Below are 14,326 nucleotides of genomic sequence, written 5' to 3'. Positions count from 1 at the left end.
GTTTTGTACTTTGCGAATTACGCACTAGAAATGCGTGCTATGATCGCAATTACTGTTCATTTGCATTGAAACTTTGATCATTTGCATGTTCGATCAAGATGTTTTTGCATACTAAATTTCATCACGATCGCAAAAGTCTTTCTTGGTGCTTCGATTTTTTTGCAAAAGAGTGTAAGCAGAAACCCTCTAAAATGAGCCTTGGCGAAATTAGGAAATTTCTCGCCAACTTGAAATTTCGGAAGTTTCAATAAAACTTATATTGGAAGTTGGATTTTCCCGTATGGGAGTCAATTCAATTTCTAGGTAAAGTGCTCTACCTTTATTTAGAAACTTAGATACGAGTAAAATACTCTGAGGTATATCTCTGGAAAGCTGACGATGAGAAGAACTTGGGACGGCAACTCATCTTACCGAGATGTCGAATAACCAGTGGTTTGCCTGAGTTTCACAATGTCCTTACTGGATGTCAGTTTGGTGCAACAAAAATGTTGTAGAAAGTTCGTGAAGATTTCCTCTCAAACAAAGCTAAAGCAGATCTGGAAAATTTATGCAAATCCCATGATGCGTGCCTAGAAAGTAAAAACCCATAAATGCGTACTTGAAGGAAATGACAGTGCTACAATACAACAGAATCATCTGAGAGAGTCGCCGTGGACTGTCGGAACTTTATTTCGGAAAAATGAATAGTATCTAGTACATCCCATTGTAAAGGATTATATAAGTAAGTGGTTGAAAACTTGTCACTCCTGACTAAGAAGCTTCATCTGTTGCAGAAATACAAACAGAAAACTGGATTTCTCGTTTTGAAGTGTCTCCGCTTGTTCACCCTAAAACAAGAAACAATTTTCATATCTAGTATGCTTAAAGGACTGCGTTTAAAAAATTTTGTTTATGGAAAAGACTCATACACTTCTGCTTTACATCCACAATCTGACTGCAAATGATGTCTCTCACTAATTTGTAGACCGAAGTTCTGCCAGAATAATAAGAGTGCAGTTTGTGACAACACCAGAATTTTCTGTCATAAATGATATTCCATTGTGATCTTCATCTGCCATGTGATCTGTTTTTCAGTCCTCTTTTGCATGACTGCACTTTTTACCTAAGTAGCATCTAGAAGATCTGCAAGCACTATAAAAGACATTCATCGTTTCACAGGGAAAGGGTCACCTCTACGATTGAGAGGATGAAGACGCAATTTAATGCCATGTCAAGAAAGGACATTAAATATGGTTGTTAAACTTCAAACATCGTTAAAAGAAATCGCTCAAGTTACAGACATCGACAGAGGGCGCATTCCCAGTTATTATACAGAAACTCAACGACTGGTTAATGCGAATCTAAAGGAACGAGGTATTCTAAATTTAACGGCAGCATTACAATAGCAAGTTTGTTGTAGTACATTGCGATAAATCTGCTTCTCAGTGAGGGTTATTTCTTCCTAATCTTAACGATTTCATAATCCTTGATGTCATTCCTTAGGCACGGGGCAAGGCTTTTATAAATATTTATTTTCTTTGTTTATAATTTATTTTTATATGTTTACGTTTTGTGTTATTGGACTTTAAACTTCAAGTCGATTGGTGTTGCAATAGTAGTACCAAGTCGGCGGTGTAGTTTAAGTAGAACCGTAGTTTAAGTAGAAGCGTAGTAGGTTAGTGGTGTATGGGCAGAAATCCTAACAGACCTGAAACATTTGGAAAATTTTCACCAATATGAGGATATTATTAAAGTTTGCGAAAAACATATTTTGGAGCCCAAAGAAAGATTTTTCTTGGAACTTCCAGACGTGTTTACCCTCGCCATTGAGTAACCCTATAAATCGGTGGTTGTGAGCGCGTGTGAGTCATATGGGTCGTGATTTCTTTCTGTTTTACACTGTTGAGCTTTGTGCTCGATGACTGCTTTGGACTTTGCTTTGCGAGAGATTGCGATGATCTGCGATATTGCTTTGGCTTTAGAGAAAATTTGCTTTACCTATGTTTTCTTCTTAAGTTTGGACTAGGTAAAACATAAGTTGTTCATCTAGCCTTAGTGCGTTAATATTTTTTTCAATGAAGCTTCAGATATTCGTGTCCATCTAACCTACTTACTTAAGGAGGTTTCTACAAAATTATTGCATGCAACTGTATTAGATGTCCTATGTTATTTCTTCACGCCTGGTATTTCCTTTGAAGGATTTATTATGCTTGAGTAATTATTATCATTACACTATCTGGCAATTCAACTTGTGCACAAAGACAAAAAGTTTCTACAAATGCGAGAGTAGTATGTAAATAGACAGACCGCAAGCTGGTATGAAATGATCAAGTTTGCTGAGAATTCGTAAGGCAGCACGTCCTCCAGTAGTATTGCATACTCTAAACAGCAGCCTTATAACCCGGCGTATAATCGCATGAACAGGAACATGTTCTCCTTGATTCGAGAAACAATAAAGTTGTTGATTTCCGAAATTCATGGACTTTGAAATATTCCGTATCGTCTGTCTGAAACCTCCTGGGTCGGAAAGCCGTATAGCCAGATGTCGAAAATCGTTCTGCCAATAACACCTGATAATGCCATTCATAGTGGACCTGCTCCCAACAAATCAGGAAAAGCACATTAATAAAGAGCATAGAAGAATTGCGGTTCAGGCACATTCTGATCTCACAACGATCCTTTCCACTAAATAAACACATGCAGCAGTATTCTCTTTTCACGAGCTATTACCAGTTCGCGAAACATTTCGAAGAAGGAAATCTGCAATTCCAAAGACTTCTACGTGTGTTGCCTATAATACCACAGTATTGTTGGCTTCATTCGCATCAATGGAAACAGCCCCAAATACTATTAATGCTTATGCCATGGCATGCAGAATGCTATGTCTTGGAACGCCACGGACTATGTGTAGTATTTAATGATGAAAACCATTTTTCTTTTGGGAATAGCTGATTATCGTGTCCGCATGTAGACGGTCTTTAGTCAACATCAGTACCTCAGTTTCGTTATAGAGAAACCCATTGATTCTCGCTACAGACATTATGACCTGGGAAGTCGTAACTTGCGACAGCAGATCCACTCTATAATGATCTGTAGATGAGATTCTATTGCTCTATATATTTAACGTTCCAGAATTGTTGAAATATACCACATGGCTCACACTGTTCAGACTTCCTACATCATTTCTAAGATCTACTCGCCAGCTGGACATGCTTGAAGCAGATGAAACGCCAACTCTTGCCGTGCAGCAGTATTCGGAATCTGGAACGCACCACTTAACAAATGTGTGACTGTCTACCGCAGGAATAACAACAAGCAATAGCTTGCTGTCATTCTGTACAATAGCAATAGATTATGCAGCAGTTCGAGGCTGAGCAATATACGCCATTGAAAACTACCTGTAACTGCGTACCACAGATCTCCTTGTATTTGTTCTGCTGTTCTCTTTAGCGTTCGCCCAGCCGATGTAGGGATAAATGACGCTAATTGCCATAATGATGTCCCAGATTCGAATCCTCGATAAGGCTTAGATATCTTTGGATAGGATATGAGAGGCAAGGGCACACGCAAAATACATGGCGAACCGTAAGTCCTCTCGAGAAGTTGTAGTAGGGGAACAGGTGAAATTCTGGTGTCCCGCCCACTTCTACCGGTACTTATTCTCTTTAGCCATCATGTGTATCATTTAACTCTATAATATGTTAATAAGGTTATTTCCTTTGTATTATATGAGTAAAATTCAATTCAACCGGATAAATTAACTCAATTCCTTATGAGTATATAAGGCAGATAATTTTTTTTAAAGTTTCTTATTATGTTTTATTTACATTTTACAAAAAACTGTATTTTTCAAATTGTCCAGGATGAATGTACGCAGTTTGCGTTGTAGAAGTTTTCATTTAGAAAGATTTAGATTTTCAGTTTAGTTTAATGTAATGTAACTATGCAAAACTGTAAAAGAGGAAACTAAAACATCAATTGCATTTGTTTTTTGCAGTAATTCAGCGTAACATCAGACCTTTCCCACTCAACTTCAACACATTTTACTTTTTTTTAATAACCAGGTTCCTTGAACTAAATAAATAATTGTTTTCGGCTCCTTGAAATCGTTTAGTTCCCGGCGTTGCTATACATCTCTGTGATTCTTCTCACAGCCAGGTCACTTAATCTTACCTCCCCGCCCCCATGAAATAGAAAATATTCTCTTCCTGCGAAGAAAACCTCGGCAGCCTCGCATTAATCTTTGGGTTTAAAAGAGTATTAGAAAATATGACTTGTAGAAACGTCAACTTTCATGTCGGCGACTTTGCCATCGAACAGGCGGAACCGGTTTCTTGCACAGGTCTCATTATCCGCGGTTAACGCAGTAATGTTCTTTTGTGATCGTCTGTTTCTTTCTTTTTAATTTCTTGTCTATTTTTTGTTTAATACTCTGTTTGCATCTGGCAACATGTTTCGAAGACTGACCCAGTGGCTCCTTGATCCAAAGCGTTCTTCACGTATACATACAAAAAAAAAAAAAAAAAAAAAAAAAAAAAAAAATCTATTTCCCTACTGACCTCAAAGCGTTTAAAAACTGCGTTATTATTTTATCATTTTTTTTTTCTCATGCATTTCTCCTTTTTCATTATACGAAACGGTGTTTTGCACCTGACTTGAATATAAATTGCATTTCCGGTTATTCGTTGCGGACAAATTTCGAATAATTCGAAAGGACGATTACTGTTTACACAGAGCTTTCTAATTAACTATCGATGTGATTAATCCATTTTAAATAATCATATCAATAAGCAATGAATTAAGGTATATATATATTAAATTAATTAAAGTATATATATATTTATATGTAAAAGCTTTTTAATTTCTATATTTAATTTCTATATATATATATATATATACATATATATTTATATGTAAAAGCTTTTTAACTGAAGTACACTTTTTTACCGTAAAACATAATTGTTTAACTTTCATAACTTGATCATAAGTGACTAAAAGTAAACCTTCGTGCTTTTAAAAATGACAGATTTTAAAACAATATCAAAGAGGAATGTAAATGAAATGAATGCGTCATTCTTATGTACATCTTTTTTTTATGTTATATCTTTTTTTTCATAAAGTTCTGTTAATGTTTCAGTACATGTTTCACGCGTGCCACATTACCTCATTTATAATCGCATACGACCAAGATGATTTGATATCTGAAAACATTATACTTAACTTAAAGGGCATTAATTTAAAAACGTGAACAGGAAAATTTTTTTATGCATTATTTACGCTGTTTTAGTCTGTTAAAACAAAAAACAAAAAAAAAAAAAAATTAAAAAAATTTCTGCCTTTGAATGGGGACAATTATTTTCTCTAGATAGCATAGCAATTAAATACGTGATGATACTTTTCTTTTAAGGTCTTCCAGTTTATCCGATGGTGTAAGACTGTGTTTCTTTGACAAGTTTAATTCACAGAATCTCCTCTCTTTTTTGGAGTAAGGGAGGGTATACTTTAGATAAATTTTGGAAAACAAATCACTAAAATCATTTCAACACTAAAAACAAATCACTATACTAAATTACATTTATTATTCCAAACAAACTTGATCTGGAAGATTATTTTCAGGTGTGTTCGAAGCAGAGCCAGATTTATACTTGATAAGGCGCTAAGTTATCTGAAGATATGGGGCCATTTATAAATCTGTTATAATATATTTTAGTACTATTTATAATATATTTTAATTTGGGGGGGGAGCTCCCAAGAATGCTTCTTTCGATACCTCTTTTGAGAATTTACAGTTAACTTTTAAGGATAGGAAAATCAAGATTATATACTTGTATTTATTTTTTCCTTTCCAGGAAATTCCGCGCATGTTCATTATAATGAACGGTACTGTACTATTCATTTTTATAAGTTTTTATTTAGCTATCTCGTTATGGTGTTCGTTGCTATTGTCAAAAGACTGTCGTCTATTTTTAGACTATGTCCTGATAAGCTGTCGAATTAAAAATTTGAATTGCATACACTGTTTGTGGAGGACAGTTCAATGTGGAGAAGCGAAGTTTTAAAAATTCTATTTAGTTTTTAAAATTTAACGTTAAAACGATTTCTCGAACATATCTTCATTTAATGAAGAAACTAAAATTCTCAAAAATTGACTGCTGTCATCATCAGATAGAGCAGAAAATTTTGTTTAAATGAATTTTAGACGATATTTTTAACTTAATTTTTGGTTTAGGGGCAAACTCGGGGGATTTTCTTCGAACTGTAGAATTGTTGGAATGTTAGAACTATAAAGTTGTAATCATTTCCCGCTACAAAATTGTTGGAAGATTTTAATTGTGAGAAAATGGTTTTAAACTCAATAATCTCATTGATAATGTGTTACTGATATTCAGGGTCGGCTCTAGGTATTTTACCATCCGGTGTAATCTCTGTGAGTCCTAAATTCTACTCCCGGTATCTCTCTAAATTCTAAAAACGTTGCCGCCTATTAATTCTCCTTCCCAGTTCCTGCCTTAAATTCTGAATATTTTGCTGCCCCTAAATTCTACACCCGGTGCGACAGCACTGTTTGCACCGGCTTTGGCGCTGATTAAAACTAAAAAGAAGATAATAATAATAGTAATAAATATGAAAGCTTTCAGATTTTATATTACACCCAATGGGCGTTTTTTTAACGTTTTGTATGTTATTTACCTTTATTTATTAAATATCATATTCTCCACCCTTAAACTTAAAGTCCAGTTCAACAGCAGTATCACGAAATATTTAAAAGAGCATATCTTTAGAATTTCCGATACACAGTCTCGCACGCTGGAGATAAAAATGTTTTTTTTTTTTTTTTTTTTTTTTTTTCCGTCCAAAGGCCGTAAGCCCAGAAGGACTATTAATTTCGTTTTGGCATTTTGCGTTGAAAACTTTAAATGTCGGTTCACTTTTCAAACTGTTGGCACCAAATATTACAGCCCTGTATTATATTTAAAGAAATGAAATAACGAAGAATCTGCATAAATGTATGTATGTTTCTCGTATTGTGATAAAACGACGGTACACAGAGACATCAAATTTTGAATAACGTAATCCTCTAAAGAATATGGGCATCTGGAAACCCTAATTTTTTATTTGTTTTATTATCTGTTTCATATTTAGTGAAACTTTAACGAGCACTTGATTAACAAACTTAGTGATTTCAAAGCGAGCAATGGCAACACTGTACGAAAAAAAAAATTTTTTTTTCTCCAGCGCGCGAGACTGTGTATCGGGAATTCTAAAGACATGCTCATTTTAAAATTATTTTGCGATACCGCTTTTGAACTGAATTTTATGGTTTAAGGGCAAAGAACATGATATTTAATAAATAAAGGTAACACACAAAATATTAAAAAAACGCCCCTTTGGGCATAATATAAAATCTGAAAGCTTTCATATATATAATTTTTTTCAACTGTACAGTGTTGCTATGTTTCGCTTTGAAACTGTTGAGCTTCTTAATAAAAAAAAACTCATAAATGCTTTACAAAATATAAAACAGAAAATAAAACAAATTCCAAATGTCCATATTCGGGTGGAGACGTACGTTATTCAAAATTTGATGGCTCTAGGTACCGTTGTTTTATCACTATGCGAGAAACATACATGCATTTATGGAGATGCTTCCTTATTTATTTTCTTTAAATATAATACAGTGCTCTAATATTTGGTGGCAACAATTTAAAAAGTGATTCGCCGTTTATAGTGATTCGACGCCAAATCGCAAAACGAAAACAATAGTCCTTCAAGGACAAAGCATCTTTGGACTAATAATTGTTGACTTCGTGAAACTAATTTTGTTGTTCAAAATTTGGAAATATAACTTTTAAAGAATTATTGCCTCCCCCCCCCCCCCCCCAATTCTTGTTCTTGTAGCCAAATGTTTAACGTATCTAGTTAGCAGATTGCAAGTTATGCTGTTCGAATCTTGGAGACATTTTCACGTCTTTCTCGCTCCCGAAAACCTAACTACAGTGGCACACAGATTCAAACGGGATAGATGATAATTCATCATCATTTGGATTTGGTCGATTGTTCCTATATTTTATTAGACCCACAATTCTCTCTATACCAAAGGTTCTTAACCTGTTTTGCCCCCATGCACCCTTTTCACTATTGCTAGACCATTTTCCCCCTTCTTTCCCTAACTCGAAAAATACAAATACATTCATTTAGATTTAGATTCTTTTTAACGTATTTTGTAAATTAAAGAATAAAATGTGTAGAAATCGCTGATAAATATTCAAACTTGAACAAAAGTAGTTTTCTATAGTCATAAAATAAAACTGAATACAGCTAAATAAAAGGCTGACCGCAACCCCCTGAATCTACAAAATCTCCCTTCCCTCGGTTGAGAAAACCTTGGTACCCAATTTCCCGCCTTGACCAGAACAAGAAAAGAGTCAGCTGCTGGTATTGGTCGTTTACCACGTCGAGAGCAATATCGCCCATATTTTAACATTACATATTGTATAAATTTGGCTTTTGCGGAAAAGCTTCAAAGATTGGCGACATTTTCTGCTCGACTTTCACGCCATTTTTACAGTAACCCTACAGGTAGCTCACCGACTTTGTGATCGTTGAGGAGAAGCGGCAGATACTAGAGAACCTTTGGTTAGGAGATAGATGTGATAGCGACGAGCGATTAACGGGAATCACATGGTTTAGTTTTTCTTTCGTTTTCGAAGTAGATCTCTTGATTCTGACAAATTCCTTCATTACTGTGTTATGTGAAAATGCCTCCGACATTCGGAATACGAATCGATCGTGCTAATTTTCTGTAGGATTTTGGTAAGTGAATTAAAATTTGGTTTATTATATATTTAATGTCAAAAAGAAAAATTCCAAAATTGTTACTTATAAGAATTTTTGCATTTAGAAATTGAAGTAGTTTTTTGCAAAAAAGAAGATTTTGTTACTGATATTTTTAAGACAATAAGTGTCATTTTTATGAATGAAGTTATAAATAAGACATTAATTTTGTAGCGGAAAGAAAAAAATCAGAGGGAAAATTATGATGTTTCGCAAAAATATGCCGTCTAAGGATTTATACTTCCCTGTTAATAAATAAAAAGTAAATAAAATAAAACGTTTAAAAGAGTAATAATACAAATAACTAATTTTTAATTGAAATAAGATTATGCTACAAAATAAATCCTGTCTTAAGAGGGCCGTGTATGATTCTATATGATTTGGGTCTATAGACATGGTCTTCTTAGGGAAATGACATTCAGCATTGACATTTATTTATGTTCTCAGGAATACTGGTCACTTTCAGAAGTGATCGTTTTACAGGCGAGGTCGTTGCAACGAGATGTTTCCTGTAAATTGCTATACTGAAATTTATAAATTAGTGAAATTCTATGTTAACACTACTGTTGCATGAAAAACACAGTTTCTGTCGACGTAGAGGGCATTTGATATAATGTATTATATATATGTATGTAAAATTTGTAAAGAAAAATTATAAAATTAAGGAATTTAAAAATTTATTTAGCTTAAAAAAGTAAAATCCTGTGCTATTGCTGCAAAGAGAAATTTAATTTAATAGAGAATATATAAATGAAAATTATCTCTGATGACATGTGAAGTGAAATTTAGATAATAAATATGTTCTGTTGTAGAAATTTAAAATTGGAATTTGTAAATAATATAACTGAAATTCTTAATTAAAAGGCAAAACTACAGAATAAAACAAGAGAAGTATTGATTATTCCATATAAAGATCACAACTTATCAACGGGAACTGGAACATCTCCATACAACCACCAACAATTAATGAGAAGCGCGTTTCGTCATTTCGCATTTCTGAACAAAATCCCAACTCCAGTTTACTTCAGCTTTCATATTGCATTCCTTTTTACCAATTTTTACCACAATAGCACACTTTGTATTTCATACGATATAATTTCCTTTATTTTCATCTATGACATCTTTTCTTTCTTTACAATCCGCAGTTAACACAAAATCATAGTTAATCCAAAGGCAGTTAAAAACACAAGGAACGGGAATATCTCATATAATAATTAACATAAGAGAAATTTTTATAATTTAGTGTTTAATCAGTTTAATTTGGAAAATAAATTCGTTTGGTTGCATAAATTAGCTTTGAAAACAAAAATAACATATTGTTAATAACGGAAAAATAAAACCATTGGAAACGAAGAAGCTAAATTATAAATCGCATTAAAGAACAATTTCCTCTATTTTTTTCTTTTTACATTTTTCATGGACGGTTATGTTTTATTCTGATCATTTGTGATAGTAATTTTTCCATTGTTCTGGAGAAAAAAAAAAAAAAAAAAAAAAAAAAAAAAAAAAAAAAAACTTAATTTTTCCTTTAGAGAAGGCTCTGTTAATCCACCTCTGTAGTATATGTTGTGCTATATCATTTGGTATAGGAGTGTTAGCAGATGCTGACTAATAAGGCATGGCAGCTCTTTCAGTATTCCACATTTGTTAGACTGATTTGGGATCTTCAAAATTTTACTTCAGATTGCGAAGTTATCTTTCTCGTAAATTCTAATGAAAAATTAAAATTATTGAAATATAAAAAAAAAAAAAAAAAAAAACCTAGAAGTTACAATAAATAATTATAAAATAAGAGGAAAGAATTTGAAAAACATAGATTTATTTGAAGCTCGTGAAAAAATGTAATATTTACAAAAAATGCAAAAAAATCTACCAAAATTCTCAAGATTAATCACGAAAATTTGAATCATATCATATTATCAATAAACTAGCTGTGGATAGTAAGTATAAAATAGTAAAGAGTAACGATTATTATTTATGTTCTTATCTAAAGTTGTTTGTTGGAGAAAAATTACCTAATACTTATTAACAATAAAATTTGTAATAACACATAGACTGCACTCCTTTATTATATACTTATTTTTTTATTTATGATAAAATACCAATCTTCGTTTTAAACAGTATCAGTAACAGTTTGATCAACTTTTAACATAGAACTTTTCAACGTTTTGATGTTTTCAATGCCAAAGTACTGAAAACATCGAAATGTTGAAAAGTGCTTTGTACTGAAAAGCACGCCATATTTTACACAGTTTTGTGTTTGGGAAAGAAATACGAAAACAAGCAGAGAAGTGTTTCAAAAGTGGAATTAATTTTTTAATAGCTTTAATTTCGTTCAATAGAAAAAAATAGCTTTAGGATTTTTTTCAACGATAAAATTATCTCTGTAGTGTAAGATATCAATCTGAAGTTTCCCAGATTGCAATTCTCTTCCGTCCTCGTGCCTACTAATACTAGTTTCTAATCTAGTTTTTTGATATTAATCACTTTGTTTTCTTTCTTCTGCAAATGGGCGTTTTATTCAAGTTTTGCAAATTAAAAAAAATGTTTTGTAATGTAAGAAACTGTATTGTATAAAGTTTTATGAAAGCAAAAGATTTTAAGAGGGATTTTTTTTTTCTTTTCTGTTTTAATTTGCCTTTTTTTTTTTTCTTTTTAAATAATGTTCTTTTATACGCTTTCTGCTTCATAGCTGAGTCATTTTTAAACCATTAGCGCTTGCATTTCCAACCGCCTAAAATAAACGTTATAAAAAAGAATAACTATATAATGATTTTAATGAATCCAGCTTGTAATTAATTATAATAAAATGAAGAGTTGCGTTTACTGCTTTTAAATCGCTTGGTTTGCTCATAAATAACAGACCGATGAAATTTGAAAGAAAAATTAATATTTTATGCTCTTTTAAATCGCCGAATTTCTTAATTAAAAATTCACTAAATTTGCGGTAAAAAAAAAAAAAAAAAATACAAATTCAAAATTCGGTCCTCAAAGTGCACATCTATGTGTGTTCAAAATTTAGAGGCTATAGGTGCCGCCTTTTTCCTATAACGCGAAGAAGAGATAGGTACATATATGCATATTCTTCATAATAAAATACAGACTGATTGTTTGACCTATGAGTAGTTCCTTACTCTGGCTTATGTTGTCAGAAGTTAAAAATGTTTATAAACGCATGAAAAATCTGATTTTCTCACCCGAAAACCTTGAAGAAAATTATTATATATAGTTGTAACGAAAGTTTTCCGCCAAAAAACGTTCTTAATATAGTTAGGGGAAACAAACATGAAAACAGTATATTTAGTCTGGGTAGTAAGCACCACTCAAATGTATGATCTTCTGCCAAAGTTTTGGTAGTTTTTCAAAGCCTTCGGCCCAGAAACGTAGTGGACACGAGTCCAACATTTAGGACGTCCTGTGCAGAATGGAAAGTAGCACCAGCAAGATGTAGCTGCAGGTGTGAAGATATGCGGGGTTAAATATGGTGAGTGTGGTAAAAGATCCTATTCGAGTCCGTACAGAGTCCAGCTGGTGAATGCAGACACATGTGGTCTTGCATTATCTTAATGGAACATTACCTTTTCTAGCCGGAACTCACTTCAACTTTTTTACTTGATAGCAGCGTCGACACGGACTAGCATCTCGTTGTACACCTTACTGTCGAGGGATTTACCTTTTCCAGATACTCTTTTCGTCCTCCTTTCTAAATGCCTTTGTGGGGTAACAGTAGGACAGCCGGCGCGTATTCGAGAGTTCCAGCTTCGAGTCCCGGTGAGCGCATTGGTAATTTTTCACGTCTCCACCATCAAGGTAACCTAATAACTCTACATTCTTTGTAGATAATGCCACTGCAATCCCACCAGATACAAAGCATGAGCTTTTTGTTAGTCAAATTGCGCTTTTTGACGCTGCGGATAGGCCCACCGGGCGCAAACCAATTCCCTTTTCAGCCTGTGTTGTTGAAGGTAAATCCACTTTGTATCGCAAGTGGACGATTCGATCCAGAATTTTGTCTTTGCATTGATAGTCGAGCAGATTCGTGCAGTCCCGAACGCGTCTGTCTTTATCTGCTTGAAACAGCTCATGCGGCACCCAGCGATTGAACTTGTATTTCAAGTTTATGTGATGCATAACTAGTTTTATAATGGATTACATGTTCCGCCAGACCAGGTACCGGCACTACGCGGCCAATCCAACCTTATAACCAGCACAGGGTCGAACCCCTGTCTTCGCACCTTGGAGAGGACTGACACCAGCCGCCGTGCGGCGACGCTGGTTGTCTATTTGCTACCTGCCAGTCGCTCGGGTTGCCTGTCGCTCAGAGACATCACCCAGCGAACCCGAGACGCTACCCCTGTACTACTAGAGACCTAAGTTCTAGGACTTACCAAACCCACGGGCCAAGCAATAAGTCATCTTTCCAGGGCCTCCAGAACCATTACGTTCATAATTTGGATACCCTTGTGGCCGAGACTGCCTAGGTACAGATCCTAGACAGTAGCTTCGCCGAGTTCTCGAATAAGTCGACCCTCGGGGGGGGGAGGTAATATGGTGCATAGCGCGACTAATGGACATGGCACTAACATCTAACTCCTTAGAAAGCTCTCGAGTGGTTGCATACTGATCTTCTATGAGTTCTTGCAGGCGGGCCTCGTCAGTAGGCAGGCCAGAGCGCTCTGCTTCTTGAATGTCATAGTCCTTGTTTTTGAACTTTCAGTATTCAAAAGCATTTCAGTAGCTATAGAATTTCAAAACTTCACAGTGTCAAATAATAAAACATTAGCACCTAAAAGCTATAATCATGATTTGGTGACATTCTGTAGGTGACTTTTTGCCTCAGAATTGGAAGTAAATTGGAACATGCCAACGCGAACTGTTTGCGGTGGCGGGAAACTTTCGTTAAAACCCGACATTAATAAAAAATTTTGAGTGTAAGAAAAGAATTGTAATCTGAAGATTTCAGGTTGCAGTAAACCACATGACAACGCTCGCCAATTTTTTTTCGTTCCTTTCTTCCGTCAGTTTTTAAGCCATAACCGTACCTACAGATTTTATTTTTCTAGACAGGATTCTGTATTTTAAATGAAAATGATACACCTCCTCAAAAGAGGGGGTTATTTAACTGAGATGGTATGTTCTGAAATAGATTTTGGATAGAGGTAATCTAAATTCAACGTGTGCAAAATAAAATTATATTTCTGACGAATGAACTTCCACTAGTTCCATAATTGCGGAAATTTTAACCATCTAAGAAGATATGACGAATGTAGCTTAGACGCATTGGTCTCACTGTTGGTCTTCGAAACAATTTTTCATTGTTCGCGAAAACATTTGCTGTAAATTAATTAGCATTACTATGGAAATTCGAAGGAAAATTAAAATTTTAATGATTTTGCTTCCAGTTTGACATTATTCTCATTACCATACAACGAACGTGATTAACTTTTCAGAAAATCTACGAATAGAGCTAATTAATTTGTGATATAAATCTTATTCACAGATTTTGAAGAAA

The 14,326-nt window shown here is 34.2% G+C and overlaps 2 protein-coding genes across 6 annotated transcripts in view; one reads left to right on the top strand and one right to left on the bottom strand.

The window, feature by feature from the left end:
• LOC118184426 (uncharacterized) overlaps window positions 1-14,326 on the top strand; it is a 235,469-nt gene that overhangs the window by 42,935 nt on the left and 178,208 nt on the right. For 2 of the 4 annotated variants that reach the window (XM_085811867.1, XM_085811863.1), the window contains exon 1: window positions 8,613-8,793. The exons of the other annotated variants lie outside the window; for them this stretch is intronic. The gene's annotated coding sequence lies outside the window, so the exon portion shown is untranslated. Of the gene's footprint in view, window positions 1-8,612; window positions 8,794-14,326 lie in introns of those variants that run through there. 4 annotated transcript variants of the gene reach the window in all.
• The window catches only part of sicily (NADH dehydrogenase (ubiquinone) complex I, assembly factor 6 homolog sicily), a 217,872-nt gene that overhangs the window by 137,417 nt on the left and 66,129 nt on the right, over window positions 1-14,326 (bottom strand). The window lies entirely within an intron of this gene.

The sequence above is a fragment of the Stegodyphus dumicola genome, chromosome 2 (genome assembly GCF_044657685.1).
Source record: "Stegodyphus dumicola isolate Sdum_Otavi_A_Nest chromosome 2, ASM4465768v1".
In the NCBI taxonomy this organism is placed as follows: Eukaryota; Metazoa; Arthropoda; class Arachnida; order Araneae; family Eresidae; genus Stegodyphus; species Stegodyphus dumicola.
This window is presented reverse-complemented; position numbering and strand designations above follow the sequence as displayed.